This window comes from Cryptomeria japonica, chromosome 11 (genome assembly GCF_030272615.1).
Source record: "Cryptomeria japonica chromosome 11, Sugi_1.0, whole genome shotgun sequence".
NCBI classification, from domain to species: Eukaryota; Viridiplantae; Streptophyta; class Pinopsida; order Cupressales; family Cupressaceae; genus Cryptomeria; species Cryptomeria japonica.
This window is the reverse complement of record NC_081415.1, coordinates 527826626-527849337: the sequence shown is the minus strand read 5'-3', so window position 1 is coordinate 527849337 and position 22712 is coordinate 527826626. Positions and strand designations below refer to the sequence as shown.

The window sequence follows — 22712 nt, the reverse complement described above, 5'->3', positions numbered from 1 at the left end:
ATAAAAAATTATTTAATTAAATTATTGGGTTAATTATAATATGATAAATAAGAGATAAATTTAAAAAAATAATTCCTTGAGGAAAATATTCAATGGTTTAATTTATAAAAAAATAAACTAGTATTAAAGTAATAATTATAATAAAAATGTTGTCATTGGGAAAGGGAATAAGTGGTGGTTCTCTTAAAAAGAAGAAAATGTGTGTTATTAGTCCTCCGGTGACTAGATCTATTGCGGTCAAGCGAAGCCTGCATAAAAGCTTTGGGGAGAATTCATCTCTCATTTTAGAAAAGAGGGGAGCTTTGACCTCCCCTCGAGAAAAATGAAGTTTATTTCATGGAATGTTAGGGGCTTAAATGCCCCTAACAAGAGACGCTTGATCAAGTCTCAATTAGACTTGGTTAAGTGGGATATAGGCTTGTTCCAGGAGACCAAACTCTCGTTGCAAAATTTTGGACTTAGTTTTTTCATCTTGGAAAAGTGGATGTTTTTCTCATGTCCGGTTGCTGGGGCATCGCAAGGACTTGCTTTGTTATGAAATGATTTTGTAGTTGACGTAAAGATGGTAGCATCCAAGCCAAATTGGATGTTGTCTTTAGTTTCCCACAGATCTTCTAGCTTTAAAGTATGGGTGTTTAACATTTATGCCCCCATAGGTATCTTGGCCAAATATGATCTTTGGCAAGTACTCATTAGGGTGTCTGCCCCCCTTAGGGATCATTCTTTTGTCATTTTAGGGGGAGATTTTAATACTATCTTGGATGTTTCTGAAAAATCGGGGGGGATTATTCCAAACAAGAAGTCAATGGAGGATTTTAATGCATTCATTTCTGACATGTCTCTTTTTTATTGCAAATCTAATAATGGTCTTTTTACGTGGACTAATATGAGGAAAAATTTCTCTCAGATTGCAGAATGTTTGGATAGATTTTTACTCTCTTCAAATGGGTTTGATTCTGACATTGAGTTTTTTTCTTCCATCCTTCCCCTGTCTGGGTCAGATCATTCCGGTTTCGCTGACTGTCGTCAAGGATAGATCTTCCTTCAAAATTCCATTTAAGTTTGAGCCAATGTGGTTCAAGGATACCTCTTTTCTTCCCCTCCTATGTCATTGGTGGGAAGAGGCTCTATTTTTAAGAGGGTCTAGAATGTTTCAGTTGATCAAGAAGATCTGTTTTCTTTAAAAAAATATTAAGAATTGGAACTCTCTTCACTTCAAGAATTTTTTTGAAGAAAAACAAAGGATTTTAGATATGTTAGAAGTCTTGAATAGGAACTTATTGCATCATGGGATGGGTGGTAAGGTTTTAGACAAAATCAAGTCCCTTAGGAGTGAACTCGATGAAATTTTGGCTAGAGACGAGGTCTATTGGAGACAAAAAACTAGGGAGTTATGGCTAGCTGATGGGGATAAGAATACAAAAAAATTTCATGCAAGCACTAAAATGAAAAGAGTCAGGAGTAGGATTTCTTGCATCTAGGATAGTCAGGGGAATATTCTCTTAGATGATGAGAATATTTCTAGGGAAGCAGTTAAGTTTTTTAAGAATCTTCTTTCATCTGAAAATATTGATGTTTCTAACAATATTCCATCCTTCATTCCCTCTCTTGTATCTCTTGAGGATAATAAAATGTTAATGTCTCCTTTTTCATTAGATGAGGTTAAGAAGGTGGGTTTTGCTATGAATCCAGGTAAGGCCCCTAGGCCTGATGGTTCTACTCCTTTGTTTTTCCAGAAATGCTGGGATTTTGTGGGCCAGGATGTTCTTTTGGCCTTAGAGGAAGCTAGGAGAAATAGGTCTATCCTTAAAGAATTAAACACTACCCTATTAGTCATTTTACCTAAGAAGGAGGACACTAAAACCTTTGCAGATTATCATCATATAGCTTTATGCAACACTATTTATAAGATATTTTCCAAGGTGATTGCTATGAGGCTGGCTATTCTTTACCAAAAATTATCTCCCTGGAACAAGGAGGATTTGTTCCGCATAGGGAAACTCCTAAAGGGGCTATTGTTGCTCATGAGTCTTACATTTGATTTTTTCTCAGAAATTTCCTGCCATGATCCTTAAGTTAGATATGATGAAAGCCTATGATAGGGTCGAATGGAAGGCATTAAGAATAGTTCTGGTTAGGTTGGGTTTTTCCTTGGCTTGGATAAAATGGATTATGGCTTGTATCTCTTCGGCAAGGTTCTTGGTTCTCATTAATGGGTCACCTTGTGCTTTCTTCCACTCTTCTAGGGGTTTAAGGCAAGGAGACCCACTCTCACCTTTTTTATTTATCTTATTAGTTGAAGCTCTAAGTCGGGCAATTGGCTCAGCCCGGGAGAATGATTTATGGAAGGGTATCAAAATTCAGAATTTGGATCAAAGGATTTCCCATTGTCTTTTTGCTGATGACACCCTCTTATTTGCTTGTGCATCCTTGAAGGAGGCTCGAGTTATAGATCAAGTGATCAGGAATTATATAGCTTTCTCAGGCCAGATGGTTAATAAGGAGAAATCTAAGATCTTTTTCTTAAATACTCACTCCCCGCTTCAGGATAAGCTTCAAAGGTTTTGGGGTTTCCAACAGGGGGTTCTACCTTGTACCTATTTAGGAGTTCCCTTCTTCGCTAATAAGGTTAAGGTTAGTTTCTAGGATAAATTTGTCTCAGGGGTGTCGAAGAAAATTTTGGCATGGAACCATAAATGGCTCACCATGGCTGGGAAAATTGTGTTGATTAAGTCTGTTTTGAATGCAATGCCAATTTACTTAATGTCAATTCTAAAAGATCCTAAGGCTGTTATTGTTAGTTTAAAGGATACTTTGAGGTATCTTCTTTGGAATAATAATAAGAATGGGAAGTCTAGGATCCCCTTGTTAGCTTGGGACAAGGTCTGTCTTCCTAAAGAACTAGGAGGGGCTGGCATTCATAGTTTGGAGAGTCAAAATTTGGCTCTTGGGGCCAAATTAGTATGGAAACTGTATGAAAATCCATTTTCCCTTTGGGCTAGGATCATGTTCACTAAGTATCTGTCTAATGGATCTAGGGAGTCTGTTTTCAGGGCCATAACTTTGCCTAAGGGGTCGGCTATTTGGAACTTCATGGGTAAATGTAGAAATGTCCTGCTACCGTATCTTTCTTGGGTCATGCACAATGGTTCAAAAGCTAGATTTTGGAATGATGCTTGGAATGGTTATTGTCCTATGGATTCTATTAGGGATTGGTCTCCCTTGAAATCAATACTTCTTGATAAATGGGGGGTTTTTCTATCAAACTATTTTAATGTAGTTCAATATGGAAATTTAGTGTTGGCTAAATGGAAATTGATTAAGTTCCTTTCTATTAGCCCTTGCTTGAAGGCAGAATTTTCTTCGATCCTCAAAGATAGAATCATCATCTTGTCTAAAAAGGATGATGAGCTCATCTGGACTAAGAATTCTTCTGGAAGATACTCAGTGAAAGATGGTTACAATTCTCTTATGTCGGCTATAGTTCTCCCCTCTTGGCCTTACAAACTATTCTGGCATCCTGCATGTCTATCAAAGGCTAGAGCTTTTGCTTGGCTTGCAATTCAAGATAGGGTTCTCACTGGCATGAGACTGGATAGAATGGGCTTATTGGTTGTTTTCCCTTGTGTTTTGTGTAAACAGAAATTGGAATCGTCTTCTCATCTTTTCCTCCATTGTGATTTTGCTTTAGGATGTTGGAAATGGTTTTTTGAGAAGTTAGGCTTGTCTTTTGTCAGTAGTGGGGATCTTCTCTCTCACTTTAGAGCTTGGCCTCTTTTGTTTTCCTCTTCCTTTTATGCCTGTCTTTGGATCATAGCCCCATCGATTATTATTTGGAACATTTGGTTAGAGAGAAATAATAGGATCTTTAAAAAGACATCCTCTTCGCTCTCTGGTATCTTAGTCAGGATAGAGGCCTCTTTCTCGGAGGTGGCCTTGTCTTACATTCATAAAAATTTAGATAATATGACATCTTTTTCCCATTGGGATGGCATGATCACTAGGACTTTGAAATTCTTGGCTTGTATCCCTTCTCATGGGTCTGTTGCAAAGAGTTTGGTTTTTAAATCAAAGAGAATCATGGCAAAATGGGCTCCTCCTCCTCCGGGTCATTTCAAACTTCATTTTGATGGTGCTTCTAGGGGGAACCCAGGTCTGGCTGGGGCTAGTATGGCCATTTTTTACCATAATGTTGTCCTAATTTCTGCTCAATGTCATGCCCTTAGGTCTCAATCAAACAATTTCGCTGAATGTCAAGCTTTGTCACTTGGGGTTGACTTGGCTATCTCTCTTGGGATCAAACACCTTTCCATTCAGGGGGATTCAATGGTAGTTATCCAAAGCGTGTTGAACTATAGAAGTAATTGTTGGCATTTGAAGTATCTAATTGATCACATTTTGGAGAAGTTATCCTTTTTTTATACTTATGTATTGTCTCATTGCTTTCGTGAGTTTAAACAAAGTGGCAGATTTCCTGGCTAATTTGGCTATTGACTCTGCTGCTATTCATAAGAATATAGTAGTAGGTGACATTCCTCAAGAACTCCTCCTTGGGTATATGCCTCATCCCTCAAATTAAGTTATCTATTTTGAGTTATTCCTCCATTCTTGTTGAAACATATGTATTTTCCTCTTCTTAGTTCAGTATGTATCTGGTCGTCATGTGGCAAGAGGAGGAGTTTTTATTCCTATCTACATATGGAGATCCTTACACTTTTGTAATTGGGTTAGATGTTAATGCATGTATTTTTAGAAGATTGGAGAGATTATTTTTTCTAGTGGCATTACATGTTAAAATCTTTGGATTTTCTCCATTTCTTACTGAAGTATTCATATTTTCTTCTTCTCAATACAGTTTGTATCATTGCTTCATGTGTTGATAGAAGGCCTTATATCTATCTACATTTGGAGTAGTTATACATCTCTATATTTGAGTTAGATGGTAATGTGTGTATTACTTAAGAATTGGAGATTTAGGCTTGGATGGTATTATATTTTATCAGCTTGTTCTTTAATATGGTGTACTCATTTTCCGTTCAACATACATATGGGGGCAAGAAATATATTTTCTTTATGAGGCTTAACTTGTTTTTCTTTCTCACATATGAATATTGTCATTTGTTTACATTTGGTGCACATTGTGTTAAAGCTACAGTTTGGGGTCTTTTTTTTGGTAATATATGGGAATTCGCTCTAAAGTTTCATAAGCTTTTCTATCGCAGTTTGGAGACAGTTTTCCTTTAGATTTGCTTTCCGATTTTTTAATGTGTTTTTATGTCTTGTCAATTTTATCCTCATTTATATTGGGTTTTGGTTGTGGCATGTATGATTTATGTAATCATTATCCTTTACACCTACATTCTTTTCTGCATGCTTCATCTCCTCCAGCTGTCAGCACATTTGTAAGGTTTTATTATCTGATGATTAATATCTACTTGTTGGCTACCTTGTGCTTGTCTGGGTCTGTCAGTTTGGAGTATGGTTAGTTTATTTTTTTTGCATGTTAGTATCCTACTTGTGGGAGAGTCAGTTATGAGTTTTAATGGAAGGATTTTAAATACATGCAAATTGATACATGTGTGATTGTAGTGGTTGTTTTAGTACCTTTGTGGGAAATTTAGGCCATTTCTTCTCCTTCAAATACACTTCTCTTTTGTTAATGTCAAAAGCAGTTTTGTGTGTTCTTTCTGTTTGGTTATCGGTGCCCTTCTTTCTGCAAATGTCATCCTCTTTTCCATGTGGAGTATATAGAGTGGTTTTAGAAGCTCGTTCACTGGGGGATGATGATGCAAGTGAGGATAATTCTATTAAACTTGGTAAGGTTTTTAATTTATTTATTCACACAGTGGATTTTGAGCTTCGCAGACTTTTGGGATGTAGGTGGTTACAGGTTGCTCGCCAAATTTCTTATGATGAGTTTCTCTCTCATTTTATTACTGTTTTCTATGATGTTCTGTTTGACTTGGATTTGGTTCACCTTTTGGTATCCTCGTTTGTCTTTCCGACAGTGTGTAATTGGGAGTTGGTCTCTACTGCATTGGATAGTTATCAGTTTGATATGGGCTCTTTTCCTTACGGGGGTTTTCTTCCTCATCATGAGTTTTTGGCTAATGGTTGCTCTGGTCATTTTCTTCCTCAATTACGAATGGGATTGATATGTGACTCCTTGGAAACTACTAGAGCCTCTATGGATTTTTTGTTATATTTGGCTCCTGACCATTTTGTGGATAAAGCATGGGTTATTTTTCAGGTTCTGCATTCACTGATATCTTTGGGTTTTTTGTGTTCTACTCCGGCTTGTGTGGCCTTCCATTTAAGAGTGGTTTCACCTCCGTTCTCTTCTCAGCTACCACCGGAAGAGAGCACTAGTTCCTGGTTCTTGGATATCTAACATATTGTCTATGTTGTAGCTGGTGGTTTATTGGCTTTTTGTAGGGTTGCAGGCAACTTGGTTTTATTCTGTTCGAAATGGTTTGCATTGGTCCTGAAAGTGAATTCTCTCTCATGCAGCTATCTCTTCACACCCATCTCTTCTTCGGTTTTAAAATTGTTAGTTCGATCTATTTGTAAGAAAGAAAAAAGAAAAAAAAAAGAGGTTGTGATAGGAGGGTGGGGTTTTTTAGTCGAAACATACTGGTTGTAAGGGCTATATATATCTCTATTGCAAATTTTAAAAATGGCTACAACCGGAGGTTTTCTTACAGGTTCTTTCATGTCGGTATGCCATGTCTAAACCCGATGTAAAATTTGCTTTCAATTAATATAAGTTCAGCAGACTCTCCACTTTTATCAAAAAACAAAAAATTATAATAAAAATAAATTAAAGAGAAGTATTTAATTTATTAAATTGATAAAACTTAAATATTAATATTGACATGCATAATATTAATATTTAGAAGAAATTATATATTAAGAATATAAATGACATGCAAATTGGTGTTGCATTGAATTAGTTAATCATGGGTAATTAGTAGATTTTCAAGAAAGACCAAATCTTGAATAATTAAAACATGCAATTGAGTTTGTAAATATATTAGAATTACCGTTAAATTAGAAAGTATTAGTTGAGCGATAAAAAAAAAAAGGAGGCATGCATAATTAGAGAACTAAATATATATTTTAGTAATTAAATTAGATTTTAAACTCAAATAAATTATGATTACAATGGTCATGCATTTGAGTTCACAAAATGAGTTAAATTTTGTATTTCATAAATTTATAAAATTAATCTATTTTTCAAGAACTTAATACAATTAGTTAAATTTAGAAAAACTAAATGCATGAGATATGGACATGAATTTGTGATTTATTTAGAATTTTATTTTTAAGAGTTCTATTATTAGTACTTAACTTTTATTTAAAACTGGAATCATGCATTATAATTGTAAATTAAAAAAGAGAGAATTTATTCCTTCATAACTTAGCCTACATGTTTATAAATATAGGGAAGATTTTCTTATTCCATATCAAGTTGGCTGGAAATCTCAATTTCTCTCTACAAATTTTGGAAGTCATTGTGTGAAGAAGAACATCTTCCAACTGTGAGCGTATCTCTCCCCATCTTCTCTCATCTAGGTTTTATTTTCTGACATGTTTCATAGAGTCTTCATTTAAATTTTTTTTATGTTTGTAAATAAACTTAATTGATTTCATGATCTCAAATCTTTAATTTTTGAGTGTATGTCGAAGCGTAGTAAAATAAGAGTAGTGACTGAATTAGAATATGCTTTGTTTGCCATAAATTTTTGGTTTGCTGCTATCCATGTTCTCTCCTGCACCCTACCATGCCTTCTACATGTGTTTGGGTTTGAAAAAATAGAAAATTGGGGAAATATGGATGGTGAAATTCTAAAGCCACATTAACCTCTCCCTTCCATCCATTGCCTTTTAAGTTCATAAATTTTAAGACAAAATAGAAATTATTATTACTGCATTCAACATTCATATACAACTTCCTTTGACTTATGAATTATGTCGCATGTATCTTTAAAACTAGAAACTAGGTTTTAAAGAAATTTACTCGGTTTTTGTATTTCAACGATTTTATTTTTTTGTAAAAATTTTAGTGAAATTGGGATGTGTGTTTAAGAAACCACTGAAACACTCCGACTATATCATAACTGAATATGATATGTGCTCATCATTAAAAGTTGACTTTTAATTTTGTAATCTTGTAATTCCTTACATTTTTAAAATATAGGGTTAAATATTGGTTGTCAAATAAATTTTAAATTAAGTATTGATGTGTAAATTACTAATAAAATAAATAAAATTATAATTAGGAAAATATGTATAAAAAATTAATATAGTTTTATTTGAATTCTAATAAAGTAACATTTTAAAAATTTGAAAATTTTTATTTAATGAGGAAAGGAAATTTAAAATCATAAAATATTAATCTAGGAGTGATTAATTTGATTCATGTCTATGAGGGATGTTTATGGAATGCGGTTCTTGGTATGGGCTAACCAAGGAAGGGTGAATTTTTTTCACCTCCCCAATAGGGTAATGATGGCCATCATAATCATATTTATGTGTTTTCTCGTTGCCATAACACATGTAGTTAAGTTTAACAGGGTGGTTGTTAGTTCTACATGAATGCATATGGTTCCATTCTTGCCAGTTGGTACCAACTTGCTAGGGAGCTTCGTCGTGAGGGACGGAAGTTTATGGGCATCTAAGAAGCATAAGCTTCATTGGTTGGCAGATAAAATGCCTAGTTCATATGTCAGTCATCTAGTTTACAGGTGGAATATTGTCCAGAGCAAAGGTGGCAACATATCCAGAGACATAGAAATAGTGAATCAGAGGTTTTACATAAAAATTATATAATTACATGATGTATATTGTATTGTAAAATTAACCAGAATGGTTGCATGTAAAAGTATGTAAAAGACCTATAAGGTCCATGATCTAAAAGCGACAGAAGGTCACCATGCAATGTTAGTGTAACTAACAGAAAGAAAAGGAGATAAAAAGATACTAACATACTAACCCACTAACATGCATGGATAATTACTTTCTTTAGACTAGTTTAGTTTTACTTTCTTTAGACTAGTTTAGTTTTACTTTTCTATATGCATGCATGGTTATATTTAATTATTTGATTTAATTATGTGTTTTACATGGTAATTTAACTCGCAATAATTTCATGCACATGATTACTTCTATGCATGCACATGCTTAATTAGATATTGTTTACATTTACCATTTATGCATGTTACTTATTCATCACACGCATGTAAAAATTATTTTTTTTGCTACGTCAAATTTTAGTTGCATATTAATCATGATCTGCATATCAGTTTTGCATGTTAATTGCAAGAATGTTAAAAAATCACATAATTTTTGTATGTCCGTTATTGTGTTCATTGTATATGCATTAATGTTAAATTAACTTTTCGTTACTATAATGGTTAAACTAAGGTTAGGACAAGTGGGTCCTTACATGATCTCATAGATCAACTTAAATGCATTTACTATAATTAGAACAATCCCATATACCTTATCAATGCTTGAAGTGGGATTCTAAGAAAGTCAATACAAATTTATTTTATTCTTCATTAAAAAACTAAAGCCAACTAATACAAATCCCCATTTGAAGATCTTCTTTCACCCACTTGCTTCGGAGAATCTCCTCCAAAATATCACTTAGAATAGTGACTTGACAGAGTTTGAATTTTTTCTCATTTATTATATTTAGCTCAGGATGTAATTCTGATGAACACCAAGAAAATTTGACATACTTTAATAATGATCTTGAAGCTTGTTGGCATTGAAAAATTTAAATTTTATGAAACATGCCAATAAGGTTTATCCTCAAATCTATCATTATCATCGCTCCTGGCAAAGAACACTGCTCCTTTCTTCTATAATTTATGATCACTATAGTTAAGAATTTATGGGATGGTAGTAATTAAATTTTTGATTTTAGGGCAAGAACGGGATCCTATAAATCATCCTTCAATTCCTTACTTCTATAGAGGCTCATTCTAAATGATTTATTGTTTCCATCTGCCTCATATTTTGTTTATTATTGATTCCATCTACCTCATATTTGCCAATTAATTAGCTAAACAATTCACTTCTCTATAAACTTGATTTATTGTAAATTCTTCAAAAAAAAATTAACAAATCTAAAGCTCTACCTAAAAATGAACTAAGCCTTCATTTTGGAGCATCTCTAGTTCTAAGGGAACTAATGATAATTATTGAGCCCCCTTAGATTTCTGCCTTTCTTGATCCTAATTGTCTTCAAAAAACCAACCCTTCAATAGTTTCTTTGATTTCTACTATATAGCTTGTAACTGCTTTGCTACTGCCACACCATCCCAGGCATGAATGATACAACCTGCTCCAAAGACACTAATATTTCCATGTGAGGCCCCATCAAAATTCATTTTATACCATCCAAATTCTCAAGGAATCCAAATAATTTTGTTTCTGGTACTCTTGGAAGATTTCCCCCCTTGCCCAACAAATGAAGGAGTCTTCAACCCAAACCAATTATACTTCATCTTTTTATGCCAGCTAGTGAATTAAGATTTATTACACCCAAATGTGGATATTCGACTATATCCTACTTCCACATTAGCAGCTTCAATCTTATTTATAGGGTACGACAACTTGTAAACATACGCACAACATTGTTTGGGATGGCAAAAAACTAACCTAATCTAACACATAACCATTGCCAATATCTATAGGCAAAGGCACGGGCCAATACAATATGATTCATAGATTCTTCATTATGCTCACATAAGACATGAATTGAGGGACTTGCAAAGCCTAAATTTCTAAACCACCCAACCACTAGAATTTTACCTTATAGGGCTATCCAAGCAAAATAACCTTCTTTGGGAAGACAAATTTTGTCCCAACAAAAATTAATCAAAATCTTATTTTCTGAATGTTCTGATTCTCAATTATTAATATATATCCATCTTTTGAATTATAGTTTCCTAAGTTTTCCCCTGTACAAAAAACTAAATTTGATCCAGCACTTAATGAAGTTGGTCTATTTTGTAGGATCTCATTAATTTTTCTCTATAAATAGGGAGATTCTCAATTTTTTTCCCTCTTCAATTCATAGAAGAATCTTCACCTAAAAGTTCAATATAATCCCTAACATGAATGCACCAAAGTCTTTCACTAATAGTCTTAATATTATACACATCCATCATTTTGTCTAAGGCTAGATATCCCCCAAGGAATCGGACCAAAAAATAGCCTTGAGACCATCTCTTACATTCCACGAGATCTTATTTATTATTGATTCTCAGAATTTTAATAAAATATTCCACACCCTTGATCCTTTTGAGGGATTTTAAGACCCAAAGATACCTTTTGGGCTCAAATCATCTAAATATTTCCATTTTAGAATTTTGACCCATTTCAAATTTAAATCCCCTTGTATATTTTCCAAACAAGTTTTTCTCCTAATGCTTTGTTTTGCCAAAGTTGATTCCTCAAACCAACACCAATAGTTTCTTGGGCCTACAAATATTTTCCCAAGCATCCAAAGCTAATTTATTTTGATTAGCCATTCCTTACCAATATCATGTTCTCATTTTCTTCACTAAATTAGTATTTATTCCAATTGTGAGAGATAAGCAGGACATTAGATAGATAGGTAGAGTTTAAAGAATTGTTTTTGACATAGTTTCTTTACCTACCCATGACAGGCATTTTTTCTTCCAAGACTCCATCCTTTTGTCCATTCTTTCATCTATTGTGTACGAAGCTTTGGGTGATCTCAATCCTTTATCTAAAGGCGGACCTAAATAAGAGCAAGGGAGTTTCCCTCCCATAAAACCCAAAAGAACCAAGATCTCATGCCCGATCAATCGTTTAAAATTAAAGAAGAAAACTTCTAATTTGATCCAATTTACCTGTTGTCCTAATGCTTTGGAGTAAATTCTGAGAATCTTCCTAGATTCCATTGCTTCCCTCTTATCAACCTATCTAAAGAGAATTGTATCATCTACAAATTATTGATGAGTGACAACTTCAACTACATTTGTGGGTATGTGTAAGATATGAGGGGCCAAAAAGTGGTGATATTCTGGCTAAAGTCCTAATTGATAGGCTAATTGAAAAACATCTATTACTTTTAAACAGTATCACATTTCTTGAATCCAAAACATGTGTCACATTTTATGTTTCGTATACTATAAGATTAAAAAATGAATTTCATAAAGTTTTGACCAAGTTATGGTTGTCAAACATACAATTTTTTATATTTTTAAAAAGCTATAGTAAAACACCACTAATATCGGTGATATTTTCATCGCTAAGTATACGAAAAATGAATTTTATAAAGTTTTGACCAAATTATGGCTGTCAAACATACAATTTTTTATATTTTTAAAAAGATATAGTAAAAAAATCATAATTAATTATTTATTTTTAAAAAAATAAACACCCACTTCTTATATTTTTGGATTGAGGAAGTCCAAGAAAGTCAGTTTTGCCTTTTCTTTCATCCAAATCGGACTTCAGAGGCCAAATCTAGAGGCATTTGAAGTTTGAAGCCATGGCGGAAATTTCCCAAAAATTATAATTTTGCAGACAATTTTCAAATAGCAATATCTCACTCATCCGGACTCCTTTTTTCAAGCAATTTTTTTTTTTTCAAGTATAATTTCGTGATTTGTACAATGTTGTAGGATTTTTCTATTTTTCTGATATAGGTTTTTTCAGAAATCATGAAATCCCGATTTTTACAACTTTGGAGGCTTCATTTGGGCTCATATGGACTCCTTTTCAAGTGCCATTTTTTTTTGAAAGTGCATTATTTTTCATCTAATTTCATAATCTGTCATTTGTTTGCAGTGATTTTGAGTAGAAATTTTACTTTCAGTATTTGGTCATTTTTGGCCTATTTGATCCTTGTATTTTGCTTGGATCTCAGTTTAGACCACTAGCAGTATTTGTTGAAGTCTCTTATATTTTATTTTGAGAAGTTGTAAAGTTGAAATCAGAAGTCCACTTTTCCATTATATGCAAGTGCCAACATGATCTTTTATGGGGGTCAGTTGTTCATTTATATCTCTTGGTGAAATTCTATTCGGAGGCATCTTCATTTGTAGTATTCTACATGGCTTCTTTGTTGGTGGCATCATTTTCATGTTTTTAGATTTGAATATTTTATCATGATGTATGCTCTTTCATGAGCAATGATGTACTCGCATTATCATAAGGTGACACACCTCTATGTATCCTGTTATTGTTGACTATTTGATATATATCCTCTTATACACATAGATTAGGAATATCTTGTAAGACTTGGTGTATGGCTCCAGTTGAGACTTAGATTGTACAGATTTGTGCATGGCTCTCGTGAGACTTTGATTGTACCGGTATTTCTTCTATTTCTGAGTATCCAGATGATGCTCATAGAAGGTTGTCTCCATGCCTGACATTCTTTTTGTTGCAGCGAGTGATTCAATGTCATCGACTTGGTACCTGGTTTTGTCACAATTCGACATTATTGGTCCAACATTGGCTCTCTTTCTTCCTTATGGGGAGGTATTTTGGTCATCATCATTGGACCATCTTTACACGAGATTCGACATTGAGGGGGGGTTCATGGTCTCTTCTTCTCTCTTATAGGGAGGACATATTTTTTTTTCTTCTCATTCATCATTGAGAAAATTGTGTGCTTTCATCATCTCTCTTTCGGGGGAGGGTTTTTTCCCATTATATTTTTCTCTCTTTTCTCACTTTGTGGGAGATTGCATTTGCATTTGTACATGGGTACCTAACATGGCCTCGTAGCCAGGACCCATATTGCATTTCTTAGTTGCATTGTAGACTTTAGTGCATTCCCCTAAGTTGCACTTAAGGGGGGGTGTTGGTATAAATAATTATTCATATTGGATACTATTACACTCTACTTAAGTTTACTTGGGAAATGCATTTCATAGTAGTTTGGGTATGAGACACTTGGGTTTTTGTGCCAACATTGGGATAGTGTGTGTAGGAGAATTTCCACCTTTTATGGTGTTGATCTTGTTGTTACACTCCACATTCAGTGGGTGATCCACCTCATGTGGACTATTATATTATTTCCCTACCTACCCACACTTATTTCCCACCTACCCCTATTTCTTATTGAGCGACATGTCATGTTTGTGTGCTCACATATTCATAAGCCTTGCCTATATCAGAAAGCTCATCTACATTGTTTGTACGGGCAATCAATCTATATCTTGTAATGATCCAGTTGCTCATATTTTGCATCTTCATAGAATAAAGAGCATAGCAAGATACGCAGCAAGTACAGAAACACTATTACTAGGCTAAAGAAGTACACACCAAACTAAAATTTAGAAGAAATGAAAATGAAGAAAAATTTATAAATTCAAAGACATTGAACCAATTTTTATGTTGTCAAAGATAGCACGAAACATGTTAGAAAGAACAACTTTGTTTTATCTCTTTTCTTTCCTTTGAAAATTAAGAAGGAACCTCCCTCTAAATGGGGACTGCAATTTATTTTATTCTCTTGAAAGGATGTGACAAAATGCAACACTTAATTGATGGCATGTTGCAAGGACACAACTGAGTCGATTTTTATATTATTTATTTGATATTTGATTATATTCAACATTCCTAATAAACAAAAAAGCAAGTTCAAATTTAAAAATTATCAATGTTTTAATACTGATTTAAATAAAAAAACAATTTAATGTTACAAAATTCAACCATTACAACAATGGGCTCCAAACAAATCAAAATCATATTATAATCAAATAGACAAACATTAGATTATAATCATTTTTCATATAGCAAAAGAAAAAGCAAATTGATTAGTAATGCAAATAACTAAAATTGGTAATGGGCATAATTGCATGATGGTGTATAGAACAAGATCTAAAACATAATTTAAACAATTTTCTAAAACAGCCTTGACATATAAAATTAACAAAATAAAAAATGGGGAAAAGAGATAAAAACTGAATCTGAAATCCTATATAATGAGAATAGATGACCAGTAGCAAGGCTCATAAATATAAAATTAGCAAAATAAAAATGGGGAAAAGAGATAAAATCTGAATCTGAATTCCTATGTAATGAGAATTCATGACCAGCAGCTCAGCTCCAGTAGCAAGACCCATACACTAAACATTCATTTAACATGCATTCTAAGTGATAACTTTTTTAGTGCACACACTCAGTCGGTGATAACAAAATGTGAGTTCGTTGGCATTGATATAACGAGTTATCCTGTGCAGGCTGCTCACAAAACCAAATTACAAAATTGGTTTGCTTGAAACATGCAATCAACGAACTCAACTTTCCAAGATTTTACAAACAAACACAAGTACAATTCAAGACAAATGGCTTGCTTTTGAATAAAAAAGAATATACAATTTATCGTGGAATCGAAAGATCCATCGGTTGAATGCTTAGGTCTTCCGGCGGCAAGAGGTCCAACTTCATCTGTGGAATCCTACTTCTAGGGTCAAGCAAGGAATTTTCATGCATGAACTAGACCTGTTGGAAAGGATTAGTTACTTCATCCAAATTCAATTAGAAGTAGAATGGATGCGAGTCATCGAATGGCACGGTTGCAATATGGGTATGGTAATAAGGCTTTAGAAACTTTTTTGCAATAGAAACTTTATAGAGGGCTGCAAATAAGGATGCCACCATATGTGCTGGGCAATATGCACCGATAAAGATCAAGGTCAAGATCAAGATAAAGATAGTAAAGATAATGAATAATGCACCGATGATGCAAAGATTGGGAGATATCGATGGGAAAGAATGTGTCACTTGGAATGCAAAAACTGCGTGAAATGCACCGAATGGACCTATTAGTAACACTTAGAGTCTTGCATGCAAAAGTGGAGGCATACAAAACTCTCCCCCAATCACAATGACTCTCCCGCAACCATAATGGATAACCTCCTCCGTGAATTCTTTGGACTCCTTTCAGCACCATCTCTTCTGTTGGGGATTTCTTGCTAGTGCCCTGGGCTCATCTCTGCATCTTTATTTCATTCCCTGCAAATAATCTTCGTAATGTTGCTGCTCTCCTCGAATCCCTAGTAGAAATATGGAATCGGCACCCCAATATTAGTAAATAGAAATTCAAATCACCAATATCACTCTATAAAAATTCCAAACTATAAAAGAGATTTACCTTTGATCTTCCATTCCCACTGGAACCCCATTGAAATTCTCTGCAAACTCCTTCCCGTCTGATTTCTTTTTGTGTAGCCTCGGGTATTTCGTTTTGGAGCAAGATTCTGTTGAGATTGAGAAAAAAACTCCGAACGAACAAGATTCGGGTGAGGTTGCAGATACGAAAACCCCAAAGGAAACAGATTCTCTAGAGGGTAAGGAATATAATACCTTAAGAATCTGGTTCCTTTGGAGTTTTTGTTTCTGAATACCATTGAAAAATCTGTGGAAAGCTCAGCGAAGCAGGAAGAAACAAGAGACTTCTAAGCCTACACAACAAGAAATACTCTAGGAAAATGAATACCCGCTGAAAGCTATAGAAAATGTCTGTCATAGTTTTCTTAGACAGCAAGAAAGGTTAAAGCAAAGGTTAGCGCAACATGGAAGTTCACATTCACTTCCTGTTTTAACCGTAATTTATGGACAACGGCTACTGCCTGCTGTTGTCCCAACGGATTCTGTAACGGGTACTTCTTAAAAGCTTAAAATACTAAAGATAAAAATATTCTCAAAGGACGTTAAGCTTGCATAAATCTAAGGTCATTTTTATTCATCCTTCTATTCTTGCATGCCAAATTATCCTCCACTTTATATCCCTCTGTTAAGGATTATAGTTCCAAATCATCATATGGTTCAATCCAATGCAAATGGGGTCCATTATATTACACTTAAACGGAAGATGGGTGCATTCATGTAATAAAAAGCAAATGTATCAAAAATGTTTGCATTGAGTTTATCTAATGTATAGTCTTTCCAAAATAAATATGGATCTAATAACAAACTTAATCTTATATCAATAAATTATATATTCCATATAACATTTTCTAGATCATTTATCAAGCAACAAACATTATATTGTGAAGAAATCATAAGGCAAAATGTCTAATCCATAGTGTATATACAAAAATACATATACTAACCTTTTAGGTATTCGAAAGAATTGATACACTTCTTTCATCTCACTTCAATCTACAAGATATAAAAGCAATATTATAAACATAACAAAACATGTTGCACATGGATATAGTTTTGTTCAAGTAGAAAATGTAATTGTTTAAATTGTTGTGTATTGGATTGATATTGAAGCTATTGAGCTTGTAGTTTAAATTCATTATGTTTTACAATGCTATAAAATAATATAAAAAATATTTGATGAAAAACTATATAACCATATACAAGAATTTTCTTTACTCAATGTATATGCATTCAAAAGTTTCCCAAATCAATCTCTACCTATCATATTTGAAAAATTGAACCACTTCAGCCAACACTATAAGAAACCACAATTTAAATATTATCCACAAAGTATGGACAATAACACTAAACGTATTGAGCAGGCAATTTAAAGTTTTAGTTCATCATGCTTTGGAATGGTATAGAGTAAGCTAAAAAAATATATCATAGAATACTATATAGAGAGAGAAAATATATGTATATATAATTATATGCATAGACACATAATTATATATGACTAACCTAAAATTGCTCAAATGTCTAGGTATATATATAATGAATAATTGTCTTACTTCACTCAATTGGCATATTGATCCTTTTATGCTACTTTATAATATTCTCTTAAGATCCATATACCTTTATAAGTGAACATATTTTTGATGGCTTGAATTGAATATATGCATTACTATAAACTACATAAGGTCTCTGAAGGCCTTATTTATCATTGTTATTTAATTGTGATAACCATACAAACCTTTATCAAACATTATTTTAAACATCCTTAGTAGCTTTAAAATCATCAAGCTCTTGTTGTGCTATACAATATATCCTTCTACAACTTATAAATCACTAAAAAGGAGAATTTACACCTATAAAGAAAGCAAGGTCAAATACTACACATAGAAAGAATGGGCATTGTGTTGTTGATAGGGGTTTGCTTAGGTCAAGCCTTTGCTTTGGAATTAACCCTTGAATTAAATTGAAATTGAACTTGAAATGGAATTGGTTGAATTAAAAAGGCTTGCCTTTTTAGGGCAAGGCTAAATATGAATTAACATGCTTGAATTGGAACTTGATACCTTGATGAATCTTGCTTTGAAGTCCTCATGCATAGGTTGATAATGTCATCTAGAATGCCTTCATAATGTATTGATCATGGATACCATCATGAATCCTTAAAATTAGAACTTGACCTATCCTTCACTGTCTTGATGATGCTTGATTGGTTACTCACTTGAATTTTCAAAAGTGCAATTGAGTTCCAACTTGAGAGAGATCCTTGTGTTACAAAAAGAGAGGGTTAAGCCTTCTTTTATACCTAACAACACTGAACATGTTTGAAATTTTAGAGCAGGCTGACATAGATAATGTTTTCCCACCTCCAAAACATCATTGAAAAACTCTTGGAAAAGTATATAATATCATTGAAAAAATTTCATCAATAATGTTCATACTCTTGGTAAAGTATAATAATGTTTGAAATTTTAGAGCAGGCTAGCATAGATAATGTTCATATTCTTGGTAAAGTATATAATATCATTGAAAAACTTTCATCTAGATATTAAAGAGGCAAGACACACCAACCCCCCAACGACTCAAGATCTTATCAAGCTAATATCAAGATAAAAGGAGCAACACCTAAAGAGAAAAGAAACATGAATATACTAACCTAGTAAGACTTACACTCACTATGTGCCATGAATGAAAATTTTGAATTTAAACATTGCTGCAAAAGATCACAAAGAAAAAGGTTTAGTTTGTAAAGTAATCTGAATAAGTGAATTGAATTGACTGCAAAATGGGTACTACAACAATGTAGCAAACAGGTCATAATGTGTGATCAAAAGTGTGCAAACCAAGCCTCGTGGTGTGTGCATTTAATCAATTCATATTTGCACTTATTTTTTGAATATATTATTTATGCACTTAATTTACATTAATTGAAGAGGTTTAATTCATAAAACCTTAGTTTATTTTGATAAAATTGACTTGAGGGTTTCATAATTTCTATTTATATGCTTAGATATGATTAGAATTTCATGTTATTTTCAGATTTAGAAGCATCTATTTGCTTTTAATCAATCGTTCAGTATGCAAATTACATTGTTTAAATATTTATGTAGCTTGAATTATAAAAAGTATTGTGATTTCAAGTCTATCCATACAATTCTTCCTTCTTTGTGGATTTTTTTTGTTACCCTGTAACCTACATCCAACATCTCTATGACCAATTATAAACTTATGGCCTCCCAATGTTTAAATACTAAGGGGTGTGAGCATTTGTTGAATAACTTATTCCATGGGAACTTGGGTGAATCCTTGATCCTTACACAAGATAAACCCAATATTATGGAGAGAAATTCTTGTCACACTTCTCATAATGAGGATGACTCATTAACTAGGATTACTATAGATGAATTGGGGCAGATTGACCATGAGTTAGATAAGCTTCAACAATGAGTGGGTTATGAACACTCAAATAGTGAGGCAATCCCCTTGAGTAAAGTGTTTAAGAGAATTTTTAGAAGTGATGAAAAATGGCATGGAAGTGTTGTGTGGAATTTCTTATATTGTTGCTACGAATTTTATGCCAATTAAAAGTTGTGTTGAAACTCTTGCTTACTCTAGTTCTACAAATCAATTTAAGCATTCCATTATTATGCCTACATCCTTGCTTAATGCATCTAAATATACATCTACTATCATGAATACCTCTAAAAAACATGCTAATCCTACACATGTTATTCATGGGAGCAATCCTATTAATCAATACTCCTACATACCTCCTTTTGTTAGCCTTGCATTTATTTCCAAACAATATTCTTTACCAGCGTACCATAATGTTCCAACTCCTTATTCTCAACCTCCACCCACCTATCACAATATTACACCTATATCACAATCCAACATTTTCTAATTCCAACTCATCCATTGAAGCTACTATCAATAACCTAGCTCAATGTGTCTCATCCTTACAATAATAATGGGCTTCTTTAACTCAATCTAGGTTCAATATCCCTCATAATTGGTATATTATCATAACTAATTATATTATTTACCATCCCATAGAAAGACATGGAAATTTTACCTTCGATTACTTTTAGCATTAGCAACCTAAGCCTTTGAAACCTTGAATGGGTATTCTTTTCCTATCCTACCAAAAATAGAAAAATGAGATGACATTTTAAAGATCATATTAATGTTGATTATATTATGATTAAATTAGATAATGATATTGATGTTGATTATTAGGTAATGCTACACGTGTTGATCCTATTAATTCTACTTTGTACTCTATCAAGAGCATGAACGTGGGTCCATGATCCTTCTAAAGTGGGGGCTAGATGTAAAGTCATTAATTGTATCCCTATAAATTTCATCCGCACTTAGGCCTCACTTCTATTTTTCATCCTTATGTACCTTGATTATACTCACACCCATCTAAATCTATATCTTTTGTACCTTTATGGGACACTATTCAAATTGGAGTCCTGATTGACAAGATGAGGATGTCCTGAGAAATATGTTCCTCCTAAAAGGGGCCCCAATTTGGACCCTATAGCAATCACATTTTAGAGATGAGAAAACATTTTTTGAGTCGGCCTGCTCCAAAATTCCAAGCACATTGGTACAATTAGGTATAAAAGAAAGCCTAACACCCTTGTTTTGTAACACAATAATCTTTCTCAAGTTGGAATTCAATTGCTCTATTGGAAATTCAAGTGAGAAGGAAATCAAGCATCATAAAGAAAATGAAGGAAAGGTCGAGTTAAGATTTGAAGCATTCATTATGGGATCCATGATCAAGACATTATGAAGACATTCTACATAACATTATCAACCTAAGCATGACTACCTCAAAGAAAGATTCATCAACATATAAAGTTTCAATTCAAGCACTTTAATTCATATTTAACCTTTATGTCTAAAGGAAACCTTTTATGATTCAATCAAATTCCATTTCAAGTTAAATTTCAATTCAATCCAAGGTTAACTCTAAACCCAGGGTTTTAGCTAGGCAAATACCTATCAACAACACCATTTCCCTTCTTTAGGTGTGCAAGATATAGATTAAAGAGCCATAATGAATATTATGGTAGACAATTCGATGACAATCAGATCTATCTTTTATAGGAGAGAAAAATAGAGGACTAGGTTGATAATTGCCTCCCGGTCCTATGAATTTATCACGGTCTTCTAGCAGTAGATTCTAAGCAAAATTTTGATTCCAAAAGCTTCTTGTTTGTCCACATCTGATAGATAAAGGACCAAGTCAATAATTGCCTTTCATTCTTGCATTTTCAGGCCAGATAAAGAAGAAAAAAGAAAAATAAACAATAAAAATATTACAACAATAAAGTAAACAATGCCAAGAAGGGGAAAAGAGAATAAACAAAAATGAGGACCAAGAGAAAGGAAATGTCAAGAAGCCAAGAAAAGAGAAGACCAATTCAAGGTAAATGGAATTAAATGGGAAAAAAGAAACAATGAAAAAAAGGAATAACAAAGAAAACATAAACGAAAACATGAGGGAGAGAAAAAGAGGGACAAGGTGGAGGAAAGTATAGTGGGGGGGAACAAAGGACACCAACTCGATTGTGAGGAGAGAAAGATAACCAAGGAGAAAAAGGGAAGATGGGAGCCCAAGGGTAAAGGTTATCCCATAAAAAGGTAACATAAGGGAGAGAGATGAGATGGGGTGTGAAGGAGAGAGGGAAACCAAAATAGAGGAAAGGTCAAGGAAGGGGTGTATGCCAATTTCTGGTACTAGAAAATAAAGGTAGCCAAGACATACTTAAACTCTACCCTTCATTGTGATTTAGGTTAGAGGAGTGGTTGTAGATTTCTATGGATTCCTTTAGTTTTCTATTAAAGGATTTATCTTCTTTGAAAAAAAAAGTTTTCTTTCTAGAGATAAATGGTGTTTGGTGGATTGAGTGTGCTTCGCTAAGGCAAATTTAAGAACTTGTTCATAATTAAAATTTGCACCATATTCTTTGATTTTATTGCCAAAGGAACATCATCTTTCACCTATGCGGGGATAACTTTAAGAAAGAGCCCCCCAGGCAAAAGTGTAAAACACTGGCGAATCAGGCATTATTTTGGGGGGAAATTTTCATATTAATGGCGAAAAAAAAATTCAAAGTAGGGAAAAAAATTAATTTGTATTGGCAATTTTTTTCTATGGTATTAAAATTCCACAAAATTATGGTGAATAATACCTTGTTCTGTGCAGATAATATATATTGTAGGAGGCAAATGTTTCTTGGTTAAAGAAAAATATATATAAGTCTACATGGGCGAAAAGTTTTACTCCGAAGGAAAAATTATTTAAGTGTATTGGTGATTTTTGTCCACCGTTTGAAAATTATTTTATTTTTTTGTCTAATATTACATTATTTATGGAAAAATATATATTTTATTTGCGATTTCATGAATTCATTGCCATTGATAAACAAGGCACATCACATCATATCACATTGAGTCCAAACTCTACACGATGTATTGATAAGCGTGACCTCTTTGACACGTCACACATACCTAAAATCCATCAATGATTTTAA

At 33.4% G+C, this 22712-nt stretch overlaps 1 long non-coding RNA gene across 1 annotated transcript; it reads right to left on the bottom strand.

The window, feature by feature from the left end:
• Positions 1 to 15189: 15189 nt before the first annotated feature.
• Positions 15190 to 16628, bottom strand: LOC131050881 (uncharacterized). The gene is made up of 2 exons (XR_009107051.2): positions 16154 to 16628; positions 15190 to 16055 (listed from the first exon to the last, which is right to left on the bottom strand). It is a non-coding gene; the product is annotated as an uncharacterized LOC131050881 (long non-coding RNA).
• Between the last annotated feature and the right edge of the window lie 6084 nt (positions 16629 to 22712).